Source organism: Tiliqua scincoides, chromosome 2 (assembly GCF_035046505.1).
Source record: "Tiliqua scincoides isolate rTilSci1 chromosome 2, rTilSci1.hap2, whole genome shotgun sequence".
In the NCBI taxonomy this organism is placed as follows: Eukaryota; Metazoa; Chordata; class Lepidosauria; order Squamata; family Scincidae; genus Tiliqua; species Tiliqua scincoides.
This window is the reverse complement of record NC_089822.1, coordinates 85,714,411-85,733,055: the sequence shown is the minus strand read 5'-3', so window position 1 is coordinate 85,733,055 and position 18,645 is coordinate 85,714,411. Positions and strand designations below refer to the sequence as shown.

Genomic DNA, 18,645 nt, shown 5'->3' with positions numbered 1-18,645 from the left:
GCGGGTGGGCGGGTGGGCGGGGGTCGCTTCCAGGAACGGAACTGAGCCGGGTCTAGCGCCTGTGCGCTAGATCAGGCTCAGTCATCCCACCCCCCAAAGCCAGCCAGCCAATCAGCTGGCAGCAAAGCCCTGCTGCCGGCTGATAGGGGGGATCAGCCTGGCAATCATTGCTAGTGTGCCCGTACAGGCACGCTAGCTGCCTTTGCTTCAAGAGGTGCTTTAAAAAACCTCAAAAAAATGGTTTTTTTCCAAGCTTGAAAATTTTCAGAAATTTTACATCTCTAGGTCATGTCACTGGAACACATGTTCCGGCAGCACAACTCTTTAATAAGACTGGAGGGTAAGATTTATTGTGAAAGAACATCAAAAATAAGGCATTACACAATTTTAATTGGTGTAGCTGAGAATGTTTGTAGATTGTGCTGAGACAGCCTGCCAAGTCACAGAGTGCAGTTCTGTGTTATGCTTTGGAGACCTGAGAATGAAGCAAACAGAAAGGCACTTAGACTGGCCCCCCACTATTTATTGCTAGATATTGATTAGGACACGGGACGCTGAGGAAATCCTAACCAGATGTGTTCCTGGGATTGGAATTTCTTATTTGGGGATATGGAATTGATTATCTGGGGATGCACATAAAGAATGATCTTTGTGTGCTCATTTTCCTTTAGTGATTATTAAAGGGAATAATAGAAAATAATTCAAAAAAAATGAGGGTACAGTGTAGTGTATAATAGTGTTAAATGCTAGAACCCAATTTGGACAATGAATGAGCAAAGCCCAATCCAGAGACTCTGAGAAATAATAACAGGGCAGTTTTGACAAATTTTGATTTTCAAAAAACAAGAACAAGCAAGGTACTTCATGTAAATTTCAAATTAACATTGCAGAAACAGCAGGAATTTGCAATTTGAGGCAAACAAGGGACTCACAAAACTGAGTGAGCACAAAATCAATTTTTAAACTCCTAAGCTGTAAACACTTTCTCTTCTGAGTGGATTCTCTAGTGCCTCATAAGACTACCACTCTGATGGAAAGCCTTTCCACACTCCTGGCACTTATAAAGTTTCTTATCTGCGTGGGTTCTCTTGTGGCTCATAAAACTACCACGCCAACCGAAAGCCTTTCCATACTCCTGGCACTTATAGGGTTTCTCTCCTGTGTGGGTTCTCTGGTGGCTCATAAGACTGTGACTCAAACTGAAGGTCATTCCACACTCCTGACATTTATAGGGTTTCTTCTCTGCATGGGTTCTCTGGTGGCTCATAAGACTACCATGCCGACTGAAGGCCTTTTCACACTCCTGACACTTATAGGGTTTCTCCCGTGTGGGTTCTGTGATGGATTATAAAACTACCACTCCAACTGAAAGCCTTTCCACACTCCTGGAACATATATGGTTTTTCCCCAGACTGGGTTCTCTGGTGAATTATATGATGACTACTGTGAGTGAAAGCCTTTCCACACTCCTGGCACTTATAGGGTTTCTCCCATATGTGGGTTCTCTGGTGGTGCTTTACACTACTCCAATTGAAGGTCATTCCACACTCCAGGCACTTATAGGGTTTCTCCCTTGTGTGGGTTCTATGATGGATTATAAGATGACCAGTTAAATCGAAGGTCATTCCACACTCCTGGCACTTATAGGGCTTCTCCTCTGAGTGGGTTCTCTGGTGGTGCTTACGTACACTACTGCGATTGAAGATCATTCTACAGTTCTGGCACTTATAGGTCTTCTCCCCTGTGTGAGTTCTCTGGTGTTGCTGAAGTACAACACTCTGACTGAAGGTCCTTCCACACTCCTGGCACTTATAGAGCTTCTCCCCTGCACAGGCTTTTTGCTGTGAAGTCTGAGTCTGTTTCCTCTTTCTTCCATTCTGGTTATAAACAGATACTACTGAAGTAAGAAAAGAAATGAAGTAAGAAACTAAAGAAAGAAATTGCAGCTAGTTGGGAATTGTTATGTCTATGACCCTAGATGCCTGAGTCAGGGGGGAGAGTCCAAAGACACTGCTTGGAATGTGTGATGTATATGCACTATTGTATGGGGTGGCACCGCCACCACCATCCACAGTGCCCCCCCAAGTCTTGCCACCTGGGAAGACTGCTGAAGAACCTGCCGCCCTCCTGTGCCTTCCAGATGTGATTCCTCCAGTTGCACCTGGAGGCATCCTGAGGGCCAGAGAGTCCATGCACAACCTCTCTGGCCCTCAAAAGGCCATAGAAATATATTTGGATAATCCAGCCTCTCCAGCCCTCAGAACACATCTGGATGCAACCAGAGGAGTCATGGCTGGAGAATACAGGAGGCAAGTTCTCCTGGGGGAAGCATTTAAAGGGACAGCCCCAGGGCAGAAAACACAGAACCACTCGGATGTCCCTGAGTCAGGGGGAAGTGTGGTGTCTAACAGGGATCTGTGAAACATGGTCTCACCTTCCCAAGGACCCCCTCATCTCCGGGACAATGATCCAGACCAGGTAGCAGATGCTTGAAGCCAGTTTAATCTCATCAGTAATTTTACATTCATCTGGATGGCCAGGTCTCTGTGACATCACAGAGCTCTCCTTACATCTTAACATGAATTGCGTCACTTCCAGCAACCTTTAACTGCAAACAGTTTCATCAATATTGCATTTTGCTTCATTACAGGAGAAGGAATTTCAGAGAAATAAAGTCCACAATGTCTCCCCTTAAGATATATGGGGACAAAGAAAGAAAGAAAGAAAGAAAGAAAGAAAGAAAGAAAGAAAGAAAGAAAGAAAGAAAGAAAGAAAGAAAGAAAGAAAGAAAGAAAGAAAGAAAGAAAGAAAGAAAGAAAGAAAGAAAGAAAGAAAGAAAGAAAGAAAGAAAGAAAGAAAGAAAGAAAGAAAGAAAGAAAGAAAGAAAGAAAGAAAGAAAGAGGCCTCGAGTTGAGAATGAAGTATCAGATATAGAAAATGTCTTCTACAAAGCCGAATGTTCATGAAAAACAATCATAGCTACTGAACCATCCAAAAGTGAATGCAAAAGTGACAACCTGTGCACTGTCTCAATTATGTTCCTGTTCGTTGGTTCCAGATCAAGAGTATTACTATCTCCTCCTGGCACCAGTAGAGACTGTTACCAGGTGTGCTCTTCAGACACACATAAACATGCTGCACAGGGGAAATTTCTTTGACAACCTGGGACCCTGTGCAGTGGCCAATGGCACAGCTCAGTGGTTCAGGAAGAAGAGGGAAGGGAGGGAATGAGAGTGAAGGTTCAGCAAACAATCCTTTAATGTGATGATAATGTTACAAAAGCAAAGAAGGAGAATCAAAACCAAAAAGCAATTCAATGTTTCTTAGCCGTTCATATGGGTGGGCCCTAAACATCAGTGGTTGCTATCTACAGTGGAGAAGACAGAGAGGAGGAAATCCTTAACATGGTACATACTGCTGCAAGCGTGCAGCTCAAAAGAAGGGGGAAAGAAAGTTGTAGGAAAACTCAAAGGCTTACCCAGGAGGAACCAGGGCTAAGGAAGTGGAGTAGTGGGAAGGAAAAGAGGCAAAGAGATGGAGAAAAAAGAAAGAAGTGCAGAAAGCTCCTGAACTTCTAGCCGTGGCAAAAGATTGTGGCTGGATTACGATTCTCAGTAGCTTGAACGAAGCACTACAAGCAAGGAGGGGACCTCTTGGCAGGCTGTGCAATCATGTCACATTTCTGTGAGTCCCTCCCAATGGACAAACCCTCCTAACCAGCACTGTGGCTTCTCAAAGGGAGCCCTTTATGTAACTGAGTGGTCCCGTTTCAGTAATTGCTGTGCTAGTTAAGGGAATCTGCCCAAAAGGAGGCCTGCGGCTGAATAGGGTCTCCCCTAAAACAGTTGCTAAAATAGAATGAAAATAACACACACAAAGGAAGAAGAGACGGACGTACTAAGTGTGTTCTCACTTTGGGTCACACAAGAGAAGAAAAGCAAAAGGGGGGGGGGGTTTTGCAGGTTGAGGCTGAGGCTATACCAAAGACCAGGGTTCCCAAGTCTGTTTCTGCTGTTGCAGGAGTTGCAAGGCTGAACTGCCAAGACCAGCACCCCTCCTGTTTGAAAGTGAGAAACGACAAGACAGAAGGGACTGCAGTGATTCAAGGAGAGGAGCAGGACAAGAGATATGGAGCTGCTTTCATGGGAGAAGGGAGCACTGAGAGGCGCTCCACGAAGGATAACTGTTCAGACCACTGGCCTTTGATTGTGCTCTATGAGAGAAAGAGGAAAGAAGGTGGTAAAGGAAAAGGACAGCATCTCATTACCAATCTGCAGTGCTGGCATACTGGCCTTTGGGCAGCAGCTGGAATGGGGATGCTTAATGGGGCGCCAGTCAATCCAATGAAAGATCACAGAAGCAAAAAGGCAGACAGATGAACAATGGAGAAAAGAATAGAAGACATAAGGATCAGGTAACTCAGCTTTTTATATCTTTTTCTACCATAACACACATGCTCTGGAGACTCATGCACTGTGAGGACAAAAAGGAACAGGGATATCTGATTGGCCACAGTTCACTAGTCACATGCTTATGCAATGCTGGACCATGGGAATCCACTAATGACTGCTGGTGCATTTTCCATCAATCTGTTTACGTACATACTTTGGAAACACGTGCATAGCACATTTACACATGCCCAAAACATGCATGTCTAGGGATCCTGCAGTCTTCGATTGTGACACACACACCCATAAACTGTCACCGTCCGTAAGAATAAAAGCAGATGGGACATCAGTAGGAGGTCATCCAGTTCCAAAGAACAAAAAGCAATAAAATAAAATTATATCATTTTAGTTAATACAATAATTTCATTCAATATTCATTTTTGTTATTATTGAAGATTTCAATTAACATTTTAATTCAATTAATAAGCCCCTGGCCTGGGTTGGAGGAGGATTTCTCCCATGTTGTACTCCTGGTACCTGCTTGCTGGGCCTCTGGCTCATCTCTCCCCATTCACCAGTGACAGATGCTGCTCCCTGGGGGCACAATTCTAAAGAGGCCAAGTGCCAGCACTGAGCCTTAGTGCCAGCGCTGGGTGCTGTGAAGCACGTTTCCGGCACCTGGTGAGTAAGGAGCGCTGGGCCCATGCCAGTCAGGCGACAGGGCCAGCACTGGCAGGAAGAGGGCACACCACTGCCAGGGATAAGTGTGACCACCGGGCAGCAGTCTGGCTTCTGGGGGGCAGGGGGAGGGTGGAACAAGGGCAAGGTGGGGGTTGTCATTTTACTTAGGCAAAAATAGTTTTATTTCCCCCCACCTACCTCTCTTCTACCCGGCGGTTTGGGTGACTGTAGAGCAGCAGAGCAGCAGTGGCCCACTAGTGCAAGCCCAGCGCTGGCCAGTACTGAGCTATAGCACCGGCACTAGACCAGCGCTGAAGGCTGCAGATGTGCCTTACGGCATGTTTGCAACACACTGTTTAGGACCGGGCCCTGTTTCCCCGATTATATGTTTTCAGGGGCTATCTGAAAGTACAGAGAGGGCTAAGCTTTCCTGCTAACGCAGACCATGCTTCCTTTGAGATATTGTAAGGAACCAAAGTTTGATTCAGGGGATCTGACAATCCCTCTAAATCCAGCAATTCCCCTTCCACACTGACACAGCCATGCCAAGGAAGCTTCCACTGCATCCTGCAGTGGGGGGGGGGCAGATTGGGCAGCATGTCTGGGGAGGCATGCTGGCTATTGGAGGGGATAGCATCGAACACATGTCTTCTGTGTTGGGTGCCACCCTTCCTGCCTTCATCATGCCTCCAGCCCTCCCACCATTCTGCCCTCTCCCCACCCTGTCTCACCTTCCCCCTGCCAATGTATCTTCATTGGCAGACACTCTGTCCCACCACCACACATGGGGCTGTTTGATCATCACTGCTGGCATTCCTGAAGGACACAACTCCGCATGCTATCAGAAGGCTATTAGTGACAGCCCTTAAGCATACCCTTCCATGAAAATGCTAGTTCCACTGGCAGGCAAGGGGGAAAGTATTGGGCAATTAGGGATTTTTTATGGAACCTTGATTTGTAACTTGATGGGCCTTAATGGCATATCTCCAGCCATAATAATGGAGACCAGCTGCTTCATCAGTGCAGGCTACTTGGTTAAATTTGGCCATGGAGTTCTTAAGGCCACCTGTGGTTGGAGAACATTCTTTTATGTTGCTAACAATCTTGTTTACTTCAAGTTAGGAAATTCCCAGGGTGTGGCTTCTATTGACAGGGCTATAACTATAAAACAGGCCCAATTCATTTTAATTTTTTTCAGTACCAAGTGTGCGCACTTTACAAGAGTCATTGGGTGCAGCCAAATATGTCAGATTTCATGTGGTCCAAAGTAGACACATCTGAGCCCAGAAATGTTACTAAGGAGAACAGACATTTTGGTAACAGTACCAAAGCTACTGTGCAGTACCGGGTTGGGGGGGGGGAATGATGTACAGTATTTCACATTAATCTTTCCATCCTAAAGATAAACAGACAATAATTCAGCACTGATAGATGAACAAGTAAAAGAAGTGGCTGAAGGTGAATCTGATATGTTGACCACAAGTTTAAGTTCTTACGTTCTAGTCAGTAACAACTACATGAGCCTTGGGTTTTTGGCCATCCCATTAAGGTGCCCCCACCATCCTCAACAATGGACTGGATGCTACTGTTCCCATTAGTACTGAGGATTCAGGAATTGGCTGGCCAGGTGGACCATCAGCCAGTGCCCTACCTGGCCAACCTGGGATACCACTTGTGGTAATGCTGGAACATACTTTACTGACATCCTTAACAGGCATAAATTATTTTTTTAGCGAAGCAAGTATTTTGTTTAAAGTGAAGTAGCCTAGGTCTGATATCTGTGTTTGCACTGCCATCTGATGTAGCATAGCCTAGTTACATGTAGTATAATAGACCAAAAGTCCTTGGTCATCCACCCCAGATGACCTATGCTGGGAACTAGTCAGGCAGTATGCCACTTTGGATCTACATTCCTTCTAGTTCTGGGAAGGCTAGGAATGTCTTGAACCATTGCCTGGAGTCATGGAGTAATGGACTAGATCAGGGGTGCCCAAACCCCGGCCCTGGGGCTACTTGCAGCCCTCGAGGCCTCTCAATGCGGCCCTCAGCGAGCCCCCAGTCTCCAATGAGCCTCTGGCCCTCTGGAGACTTGTTGAAGTCCACACTAGCCCGACGCAACTGCTCTCAGTGTGAGGGCAAATGTCTGACCTTTCACATGAACTGTGGGATGAGGGTTCTCTCCACTGCTTGTTGTTTCATGTCTGTGATGCAGCAGTGGCAGCAAAGGAAAGGCCAGTCTTGCTTTGTGCAAGGCCTTTTATAGGCCTTAAACTATTGCAAGACCTTCATTCATTCATATAAGTTCATCTTTAATATATTCATTTATGTAAACTTATGTAAATTTATTCAAATTTTAAATGTAAATTAATTCTTTTTCCCCCCCGGCCCCTGACACAGTGTCAGAGAGACAATGTGGCCCTCCTGCCAAAAACTTTGGACACCCCTGGATTAGATGAAAGAGAGCATGTTGAAATTAAATTTGGATAAAATAGAGGTGCTATTGCTCAGAACACCTGTGACCTATGAATTCTCAGCCAGCTCTGGAGAGGGTTGTTGCATTTTGGGAGCCTTCTTGAATGCAGGTCTACACCTGGATGCCCATGTGACTGCTGTGGCTTGCGACAATGCCCTCAGTGCCCTTTCCTGGTTAAGTCAAGCCTGATCATGTTTGCCCATGCACTGCTTACATTGTGCCCCTGAGGTCAATTGAGAGGGCTTACTTGTATGCTCTGACTTTGGCAAAGGTGCGTTTGGTGGTGACGTGTGTGTGTGTATCTGGTCTCTGGTGGCACCCAGTTTGTGGAATTTCTAACACAGGATGTAGCTCCACTGTCATCACTGTTCTGCTGGTGATTAAAGACACACCTGTTTCACTGAGTTTCTGAGGACTTATTTTTGTGTGTGTTGATGAATGCTTGCTCTTAGTTGTTCACTGGCACAAATGGCTGCTGGTGTTGTGTATCGCTTAGTTGTTGCTGTTATCATTTGCTTTGTTAGGGTTGATTGCTTTTTCATACATTTAAATGATTTTGGGTGCAATCCTACTCTGTGCTGGAACAGGCAAGCCAGGAGGTTTACGCTGTATCCAGCGCAGGATAGGGGCCAACAGCGGCTCAGCCAGATGCAAGGGGAAACTTTTCCCCTTACCTCTGGGAAAGGCGCCCTTTCCCCTATGGGTCTCCTCGGACTTGTGCCAGCTCTTGAGGTGCCACAAGTCTGAGGAGAGCAGAGTGGCTTGAAGCTCCCTGGGAACAGGGGTTGTTCTGGCTCCCCGCCTCTGGCTCCCTGCCCCGCCTTCCCCTGGGGCCACCCAGTACCCGCCATCCCCCCACCCAGGAACACCTCCCTCCTGCCTCCTCCCCGCCCCCTCCCCGCCTACCTAGGAACCTTACATCTCAAAGCCTTACATCAGTCCAACCAGGCCAACGCAAGGCTCGGGCCTCTGTCGGCGTGGAGGCTTGTTCCAGCTTCCTCAGGCCGGCGCGCCTCTATGCGCCAGCCTAGCCAACTCCTGAGCTGGCGCAAACATGCCTTACTTGTGCTGGCCCAAGTGAAGGGCAGGATTTCACCTTTTATTGTATTTTCTGTTGCTTTTGTGAAGTGTGATGCCTTGAGTACCTCCCAGTTGGGAGAGGAAAGGCAAGATATACATATTTTACATATATAAATGTTTAAATGGAGTATAACCCCCCCATTTGAGGAAATTGTTTTTTTAAGTGTGCTAAACTCCTCACGGAGAAACACCTCCTAGTTATTTTTAAGTTGTGCTTTAGGACTGCCTACCCATTTCCATCTCCCTTGCTGTCTTAATATTTTGAACATGTCTTTATTTCATTTAATTTTAGAGTCCAGAGAGATTTGGAATTTATGTATTTTTACTCTAAACCATAATGCCTGTTTGCAAAGAGCAACATAATGACAGTAATTCTATAGTAGCACAAAACTGATACCTGGTAGGTTAACTCTGAAAATGCCAGAGACTGTGTAAGATTTCTTCTAGAGAGTAACAGTAGCACCTGGAAGAAAGGGTGGCTTTTGTCCACATTGTTTTTCCACTGTGTGTATAGATATCACTGTGTAATAGTGACATATACTACCAAGATAGGGAGTTCCCATAAAGGTCTATCACCTTTATACATTGTAGTTATTATATCATTTTAATATAAATATATAAGAAACCCCAAATCCAGCAATATGAGCCAAAAATAAATCAAACCACAGGCAACTGAAGGCAGTTGTCTAAACAACTGTTAAGATGTTGGCAGAAAGCAGCACAAACATCTTTGGTATAGCAAAAGAGAAGGCCTTTAACACTTTCTTTCTAACTGTAACCCCAGAACATGGTAGGACTTACAGGAGGGCATCCTGAACCAAAGCAGTTTAGAACAAATAATTACCGCTGTAATAACTGCACACAGAAACAGATGGTCAGCCCCTGAAGGTGCTATAAAATGGAGCAACATGTTTTCCTGAGAGTGAGCCCCACTGAACACAGTGGGACATACTTCTGAGGAGGCATGTATTGGATGGCGCTGTAAGGTGTGGGTGATGTGGCTCGGTCAACATGATCCGGGAACAGGTGATGCTGGTGCATTAGCCTAAGCTGGGCAAAGGTGGCCCAAATCTGGCCAAATCCACTACTGTATGCACAGGTGTAAAGTGGGGTCTAGAACATATTGGCCTCTGCACTTGGTTGTTCAGTCACCCTGTTGTGACCTATTGGTTACCAGATTATCACTCACTAACCAGGTCACAGCCCAATCCTAAACTACACGGATTGCCGGGATAGCTGCAGCACCAAAATGGCTGCCATGGTATCCTAAGCTCAGCGTGGAAAAGATTGAACTGGTTAGAGACCACACCTAGTTCACCAGCAATCCCAGAAATTGGTTAAGGACTCTCACAGCCTCCCTGACTTAAGATGTAAAGAAGATATCCAACAATAAGTTAGATCATGATTCTTTTACCATGATACATTATGGAAGATTTATGTGAAACTGTAGAGTAATATGATATTCATTTGCATTTCATTGTGCAGAGTGATCATTTAGAACAAGAAGCTATAAAATCTACCCAAGGCATCCGAAAAATGTAGGGCTGGATCCATCAATTTAAGCATTGCGTGCCTGCTAAAGTGCATTATAAAAGTGCTCTCTTGTGATGACTTGAGAGGCTTGGCACGATGGAGACTGTGGCCTTATTAAATGCCAAGAAAACAATGGGTGTGTCTCCATTTGTGAAGAAATGTTAACGAGTAGCCTACTTTTAGATGCAGGAAATGTTCCTAATGTCTCAGTGGTGGCAGCTTTGGGGTGGGGATGATATTTGTGTGCACATTTCACTGGTCTGATCTATAGGAGACAGGAGTCACTGGCCTGTTCTATAGGAGGACAGTATATGCAGGGCCAGCCCAAGACCCTCTGATGCATGAGACAGCAGGGCAAACATTGCCCCTTTACCTTACCCTTTACCTCCTTCCACTCTCCAATGTTCTAGCTCAACTCACTTGTTCCTTCACATTTCCTCTTCCTCTCTATCCCTTTTCCAATCCACGGAGTGGAAAGAGAAGGAGTAGCAGCAGAGACAAACAACCCACTACCACCTATCTGATGGGTGGTACCCAATCATTTTGGTTGGCCACATAGATGGACTGGCCCAGTGGCATAGTTACCGGGGTGTGGGGAATAAGGATAGCACCAGGTGACACACTCAGGTTGGTGACACCACTACTGGCCAAAGTTGTGAAAATCTTGATTGTTTTGAATAATTCCATCATGTTGTGTATCATTCAATGTGTGATTTAATGCAGAATGCAATACAACAAACCGCAATGAAATAATTGTATTCTATCAAACAATAATAACAACAACAACAACAACAACAACAACAACAACAACAACAGTATTTATATACCGCTTTTCAACTAAATGTTCACAAAGCGGTTTACAGAGAAAAATCAAATAACTAAATGGCTCAATTTATGGTCAAATTATTATTATAATGGCTTATTATGGTCAAATAACCAGAAAACACAAGTACCTTATGTAATAAGAGGTGGATTTTCTTAACTCAGAACTGAAAGATGAAACTGATTGTTCTGAGAACGAATAAGGTATTGGTAGAGAACCAATAAGCAGGGAACCAATAAGTTTTTAATACATCCGCTCTCATTTCCATGTAACAGAGCTAGAGCTAGAACTCTTAGGGTGCAATCCTAACCCCTTATGTCTGTGCTTTCCAGCACTGACATAAGGGCTACGCAGCTCTGAGGTGAGGGAACAAACATTCCCTGACTTTCAGGAGGCCTCCGTGAGTGACACCCAACTGCAGGATGCAGCACACATCCCATTGGCACAGCTATGCCAGTGCTGGAAAGCACTGACATAAGGGGTTAGGATTGTGCTCTTATTCAGTTGTGTGAGCGCCATCAAGTTGGGCAGCAGTTTTTCTGTTGGTTAGTGATTTATTGGGTGACCTATACGGTGATATATTAAAATAAACAAACAAATAAATTAAGTGAATGGGGGTGACACCAAGCCTAGTGATGCCACTGCATTTAGATTGTGCATATAATACTGTAATTTATTCTGTATGGTCTGGTACAGGAAGAGGTTCGTCATGGGAGTGCCGCAATGTACTCTTGCTTTGGGAGATGCAAACCCTAGTGACGCTTCTGGTGGGGCCTGAGTAGATGACATCTCAGTGTACTGTTTACATGTGACACTAGTCAAAAGCACCAGAGGAAAAACTAATTGCCAGAGTCTGTTGCTACCAGAGATAGAACTGGACATAACGCTGCCAACTGTGATGCAATCTTATACTGAATCTTGTACCTGCCAGGCCCCACAGTAGCCAACAGTCCTGCTGCAGCAGTATATTTTCCCTCTAATATTTCAGTACCATGTAAAGGTTACAGCAATAAAGCACCTAGAAGTGGCATCCCTCCTGGCTTTCCATGTATGCAGTTTATTTAGACTCAGGAATTTATTCTGTAGTGCAGAGGGACCTTTTTTAGATTTTATAGAAAGGATTTATTTTTTTTAAGTAGCAAGTGTATCAGAGCTGCATGACTCCTCTTTACTAGCCAAATGTACAGTACAATGCTATGCATGTCTACTCACAAGTATGCCCCATTGCGTTCAATGGCACTTATTCCTAGGAAAATGTGTGTAGCCATAATATTCCCAGGAAAATTGCAGCCATAATACGCTCCTCTAGCGGTTATGGCACAAATTACTGTTTGTCCTGCAGCCATTAAATTGGATTTCTAGGACTAAGCTAATATTGGATAACACAAGGAAGTTTTATCCCATGATTACCTAATTTACAAGTTAGTCAACAACAGAAAAAGCTTGGTTATTATTATAGTCACTAGTCTTCCATTTGATTACGTTTTGAAAGCACCTAAGGCTCTGCCTACACATACAATTCTGTTGTTCGACAGTTAACGGCACAGGTTTTTAAAGTTGTAGACTTTCAGTGAAAACAAAACAAAACCAGAAGATGGTGAAATCGCAGAGGAGAGGTCTTGATCTGGTGGTAACACATCCTGCTTCTGTCAAACAGTGGGCCCCATCCTATCCAATTTCCCAGCGCTGATGCAGCCACAATGCAGTCCCAAGGTAAGGGAACTGTCGGGGTTCCCCTCCTCCCACAGGTCCCCAACTTACCCAGGGAGGAGACTTCTGGGTCAGAGGATCAGGGAGGAAGCCAGTGGAAGATGGGGCCACCACCCCATACGCTGCCTGGGCACTCCTGTGGGGCAGCAAAGCGCAGCAGAGGAACACTGCGTGCCAAACCCCCCGCTTCTCCCTCCGCCTTGGAGGAGGGAGGGGGGAGATGGGATGCAGGCCATTCAGCTGCTGGGCAGCCATCCCTCCCCCGCCTCGGGGAAGAAGGGGAGCACTCCCTCACCCAGCCAGCCGGGGCCTGCCTTACCAGGCAGGGCACCTGGCTGTGACATGGGGGCCCCACAGCTGGACCTCCTGACGTCGTCCGCAGAGCTACAGGACCCAGGTGGGCAGGGCCAGCCCACCCCCCAAAGGCAGAGAACATAGCAGAGGCAGCAGCCTTCCCAGCCATCTCAGGAACAACCCTGACAGCTCAAGGTGGGAGGAGAGGAAGGGGAGGAGTTGTGGTCATCCCAGGGGAGGGCAGTCCCAGAGACAGGCCCTTTTTGTACCATCCCTGTGAGGGAAGGGGAGGGGCCAAAGGGGAGGGGTCTGCCCTACATAAACCTGGAGGCCAGGAATGACAAGGCAGTTGGGAGTTAGAAGAGCAGGCAGGAGGATCTGCTGACAGCAGCCCCTGCTCCTGACTGGCAAATGCTGCCAGCCCAAAGAGGGGGAGCTGGGTGACACAACCCCCCTTCTTCTGGTGAACTGGTCTGAGGCCTCCACAAGGGGGTCCCCCTTGGAAAGGCCAGGCAGGCCCTCCCCTCCCCCCACAGGGAGGCCTCACAGGAACAAATGTTCCTTTGCTTTGAGGAGGCTTCTGTGACTGCCCCCCCACGACAGAATGCAACTCTTGCCCTCTTAGCATGGCTGCATTAGTGCTAGAAAGTTGGATAGGATTCAGCCCAGTGAAATAATATACAGGCATGCACCACTTAACAACCATTTGCTTAACAACGGATTGCATATATGAAGGTGGTCAAAGCACAAAAAAGATGCTCTTAATGAGGCCATGGCATCTCCCATAGCCTGCAGCAGAGTGTCTGTTTACACAACAGTGAATCTCTTAATGCAAAAAACAGGCAATCTATCTCCAGTAGCCTATGTAGCCAGCTAGTCTCTGGCAGGGAGTGTCTGTTTACACAACAAAGGCAAGAGATTGGACTGAATGTTCACTTAATGACCTAATCGCATAACAAAGGGAATAGGAAAACGTATCCCAATCGTTAAGTGAATAATAATAAGTGAATAACAATAAGAACATAAGAAGAGCCCTGCTGGATCAGGCCAAAAGCCCATCTAGTCCAGCCTCCTGTATCTCACAGTGGCCCACCATATGCTTCAGGTAGCACACAGGACAACAAGACACCTGCATCCTGTTGCCACTCCCTTGCACCTGGCATTCCGAGGTATGCCAGGTGCAGTCTGGCATGTGAAGGTAACAATCACACCTTCGTTTTACCTCTGCCAAGATAATTGCATTCCTAAGCATCTTGTTATGCATTTCAAACCTCTTTGCAGTTACATGTTAATTTTACTAAAACTGTTCAGTGGTTTTCACACTGTAGGTCTGTGCCCCACTAGTGGGTCACTGCTCAATTTTGGTGGTTTGCGAAACTGACAGGGCAGATTAGGCTATGTGCATCAAGGGTTAAACAACCTGCTACTTGGGGGGGGGGGGAGCACTGCTGCCCCGTCACCATTATAGTCTCAGAGACTTCAGCAGCTGGGAGAGTGAAACTTTTTTTAGGTGGGTCCTCCTGATGCTAAAAAGTTTGAGAACCTTTGCATGATGTAGCTGATAGCAGATTCATGATTCAAGAGTCAGCAGAGAACCCAGTAGTGAGTCCGGTGGAAATAAAACATCTCACATCTGATGGGAGAGGGGACCTTTTGTAGGGTTAAAGCAAAGAATAGACACTGAGAATTGCCAACACACATGTAACAGCATCTAGTCTGACCCTTAGACTTACAGAGCAAGAAGAAATATTAGCGGATTAAAAAGAACAGAAGAACATAAGAACAGCCCCACTGGATCAGGCCATAGGCCCATCTAGTCCAGCTTCCTGTATCTCACAGCGGCCCACCAAATGCCCCAGGGAGCACACCAGATAACAAGAGACCTCATCCTGGTGCCCTCCCCTACATCTGGCATTCTGACTTAACCCATTTCTAAAATCAGGAGGTTGCGCATACACATCATGGCTTGTACCCCATAATGGATTTTTCCTCCAGAAACTTGTCCAATCCCCTTTTAAAGGCGTCTAGGCTAGACGCCAGCACCACATCCTGTGGCAAGGAGTTCCACAGACCGACCACACGCTGAGTAAAGAAATATTTTCTTTTGTCTGTCCTAACCCGCCCAACACTCAATTTTAGTGGATGTCCCCTGGTTCTGGTATTATGTGAGAGTGTAAAGAGCATCTCCCTATCCACTCTGTCCATTCCCTGCATAATTTTGTATGTCTCAATCATGTCCCCCCCCCCCAAGCGTCTCTTTTCTAGGCTGAAGAGGCCCAAACGCCGTAGCCTTTCCTCATAAGGAAGGTGCCCCAGCCCCGTAATCATCTTAGTCGCTCTCTTTTGCACCTTTTCCATTTCCACTATGTCTTTTTTGAGATGCGGCAACCAGAACTGGACACAATACTCCAGGTGTGGCCTTACCATCGATTTGTACAACGGCATTATAATACTAGCCGTTTTGTTCTCAATACCCTTCCTAATGATCCCAAGCATAGAATTGGCCTTCTTCACTGCCGCCGCACATTGGGTCGACACTTTCATCGACCTGTCCACCACCACCCCAAGATCTCTCTCCTGATCTGTCACAGACAGCTCAGAACCCATCAGCCTATATCTAAAGTTTTGATTTTTTGCCCCAATGTGCATGACTTTACACTTACTGACATTGAAGCGCATCTGCCATTTTGCTGCCCATTCTGCCAGTCTGGAGAGATCCTTCTGGAGCTCCTCACAATCACTTCTGGTCTTTACCACTCGGAAAAGTTTGGTGTCGTCTGCAAACTTTGCCACTTCACTGCTCAACCCTGTCTCCAGGTCATTTATGAAGAGGTTGAAAAGCACCAGTCCCAGGACAGATCCTTGGGGCACACCGCTTTTCACCTCTCTCCATTGTGAAAATTGCCCATTGACACCCACTCTCTGCTTCCTGGCCTCCAACCAGTTCTCAATCCACGAGAGGACCTGTCCTCTAATTCCCTGACTGTGGAGTTTTTTCAGTAGCCTTTGGTGAGGGACCGTGTCAAACGCCTTCTGAAAGTCCAGATATATAATGTCCACGGGTTCTCCCGCATCCACATGCCTGTTGACCTTTTCAAAGAATTCTATAAGGTTCGTGAGGCAAGACTTACCCTTACAGAAGCCATGCTGACTCTCCCTCAGCAAGGCCTGTTTGTCTATGTGTTTTGAGATCCTATCTTTGATGAGGCATTCCACCATCTTACCCGGTATGGATGTTAGGCTGACCGGCCTATATAAGAAACTGTGAAAGGAGGAGGGAGAAGATAATGAGCTGTTCCACAGGAACTATTATTATTTATTATTATTTTATTAATTTATAGTGGATAACTTCTCATACTTCAGAACTACTGGGGGTTGCATTACACTGCTAATAAGAAAGATAAAGGCTATAGCATATAAGCTATAGTTTGCATAGGTATTGTTATTTAATTATAGTTACAAAGTTTTCTTAAAAAAGAGCTTCTGTAGTCCTAGTCAAGAGCTTGCAGAAATGAGTGACTCTTCTGGGATTTAGGTCACTTATCTCACACAACATTCTTCCACTCAGTTGGAAACAGCTGTTGTCCATGACTGGAATGGAAGCCACTTTCTCCTTGTGGAAGAGCACTTATGGATAGATCCTATTAAGACAACAAAAAGTAATCTTATCTTGTAACAGAAATGAGTAATTCCATTGCACTTGAAGGCTGATTTTAACCCCAGACTCCTTGGGCTAGAGCATTTCTTTAGACTGAATTGTTTCCTAGCACTTGTTAAGGGCCTCTCTTCTCCAGTTTCCAAAATTAATGTACTCCTTTGCCATCCGCTTCTGGATTTTTGTTGGTTCATCGAACGCTGAGGCAATGTCCCAGTGTCCTGTACAGAGCCTAGGACCTACTAAGCAGGGAAGTGCGGTAGGCAGGGAGGCAGGTGAGGCAGAGCCTCCCCACCTACCTCACTTACCTGCCCGCCCACCGCACATCCCTGCTACTAAGGAAGAGGTCTCCAAACCTTTCGGCATGAGGGCTGCATCATATATCTGACACAGGGTCCAGGGCCAGAAAATAAAGAAATAATACATACATGGAGAACCAGTGTATTGAGAGTTTAAATGAATACAATTTATCAATGGAAGTGGAAGGACGAAGAGAGCAGAGGGCAATATTGACTTGCACAGGAAGAGGGGGAATGGATTTTGAAAAAGCATCAAGCAACCTATGACGCAAATCAAAACATTTTTTAGTCTCATTTTCGACTCCGTATAAGTTTAACGTAGACATTAACTTTAATTTATATTAATATTCCAGGTCTCTGAGCATGGGTTTATACCTCATTCAGCTACTAGAGGTGCTGAATATAATGCAATATAATGGGAGAATTTCTTTCTGTCAGGGGTCGACCCAGTGTCAGACCCCTGCCTTACCTGGGGGAGCAGGAGAGGATGAAAATTGGCATGGGAGGGATCTGAGGGGAGGTGGGCAAGCACCCACCGCCACCCCCACTGTCAGCCAGGCTCCGCGGGAGGCCAGACTTCTTGGGGGTGACGGCACCAGCTCCGGCTCGCCACCAGGCGGGTGGGGCAGCATGGGCAGCGCAGCCCCCCTTTGGCCAACCTGTGATTCATCCCAAGCCGATCCACCAGAGGTGGTGGATACCCAACAGGCGGGTCCTCAACTTCCAGTTGGCCAGAGGTGGAGAAGCCTCGTGGTGGCTGTGAGCCTTCCCCTGGGGAGGACGCCACCACTTGCAACCACTGCCAGCGAGCCCTGCCCCTTAGGCAGAGGTGCAGCGGTCTGGAGTGGCGGGGGTAGCAACTCGCGAGCAGTGATGGGGGTGGAGAAGGGGTGGGAGCTTCTAGGGCATCTCTCTCACCCTCTTGCTGCCCCAAAGAATGTGGCAGGGCAGGCCCAAAGCCCAGGTGCTGCGGGCGCGCTCTTTGGGCCACCCAGGGAGAAGGGTGGAGCTGGAAGTCTCTATAAAACTGAGGTGGCCAGTGATGACAGGGGAGGAAAGAGGAGGCTGGTGAGGCTGGCAGTTGGAGGAAAGGCTGCCTGCCCACGAGCCCATGGGCTATCTCAGAATAGGAAGAGGGGAACCGATTGCGACTGAACCCCTCCCCCCACAAGAGCATCTGAGGCCACCCAGCCTCCCTTCGGAATTCATGCTAGACACAGAAAGGGCCAGAACTGTGCCCCGACTCCCAGGGCTTGGCTCAAGAGAAACCCTACGGCTACAGCTGTCAGGACCCGACCCAGGGCGAACTTGACACTTTCCATTCCATTCCATTCAGCATCTCTAGTGGTTGAATGAGAGATATATCCATTCTGGGAAACATGGAAGTGCGTCTTTTGAGCTACAGTTAGTTCAGAGACACTGGGGAGCAGCGAGGGCCAAACAGAATCTTCCCAAGGGCCGAACTCAGCCTGCGGGCCAGGGTTTGGAGAATCCTGTACTAAGGGAATTCTTGATCTATGTACATATTGCTCAGTTTGCTTGCTGCGATGGGGAGCTACAGCCACACTAGCCAAACCAAATACAAAGCGAAGGAATGCAGACAAACTTGTGTGATGTCTCAAGAAAGGCCTCTCCTGCGCAAAAAGTCCCCTTTAGTACTGTAGAGAAGGTTGGAGGTGGAGGATGCTTCACTCTTGGATCTGTGTGAT

General features: G+C 46.6%; 1 pseudogene; it reads right to left on the bottom strand.

Moving 5' to 3' along the window:
• Positions 1 to 1,003: 1,003 nt before the first annotated feature.
• LOC136638565 (zinc finger protein 135-like) overlaps positions 1,004 to 18,645 on the bottom strand; it is a 38,038-nt pseudogene continuing 20,396 nt past the window's right edge.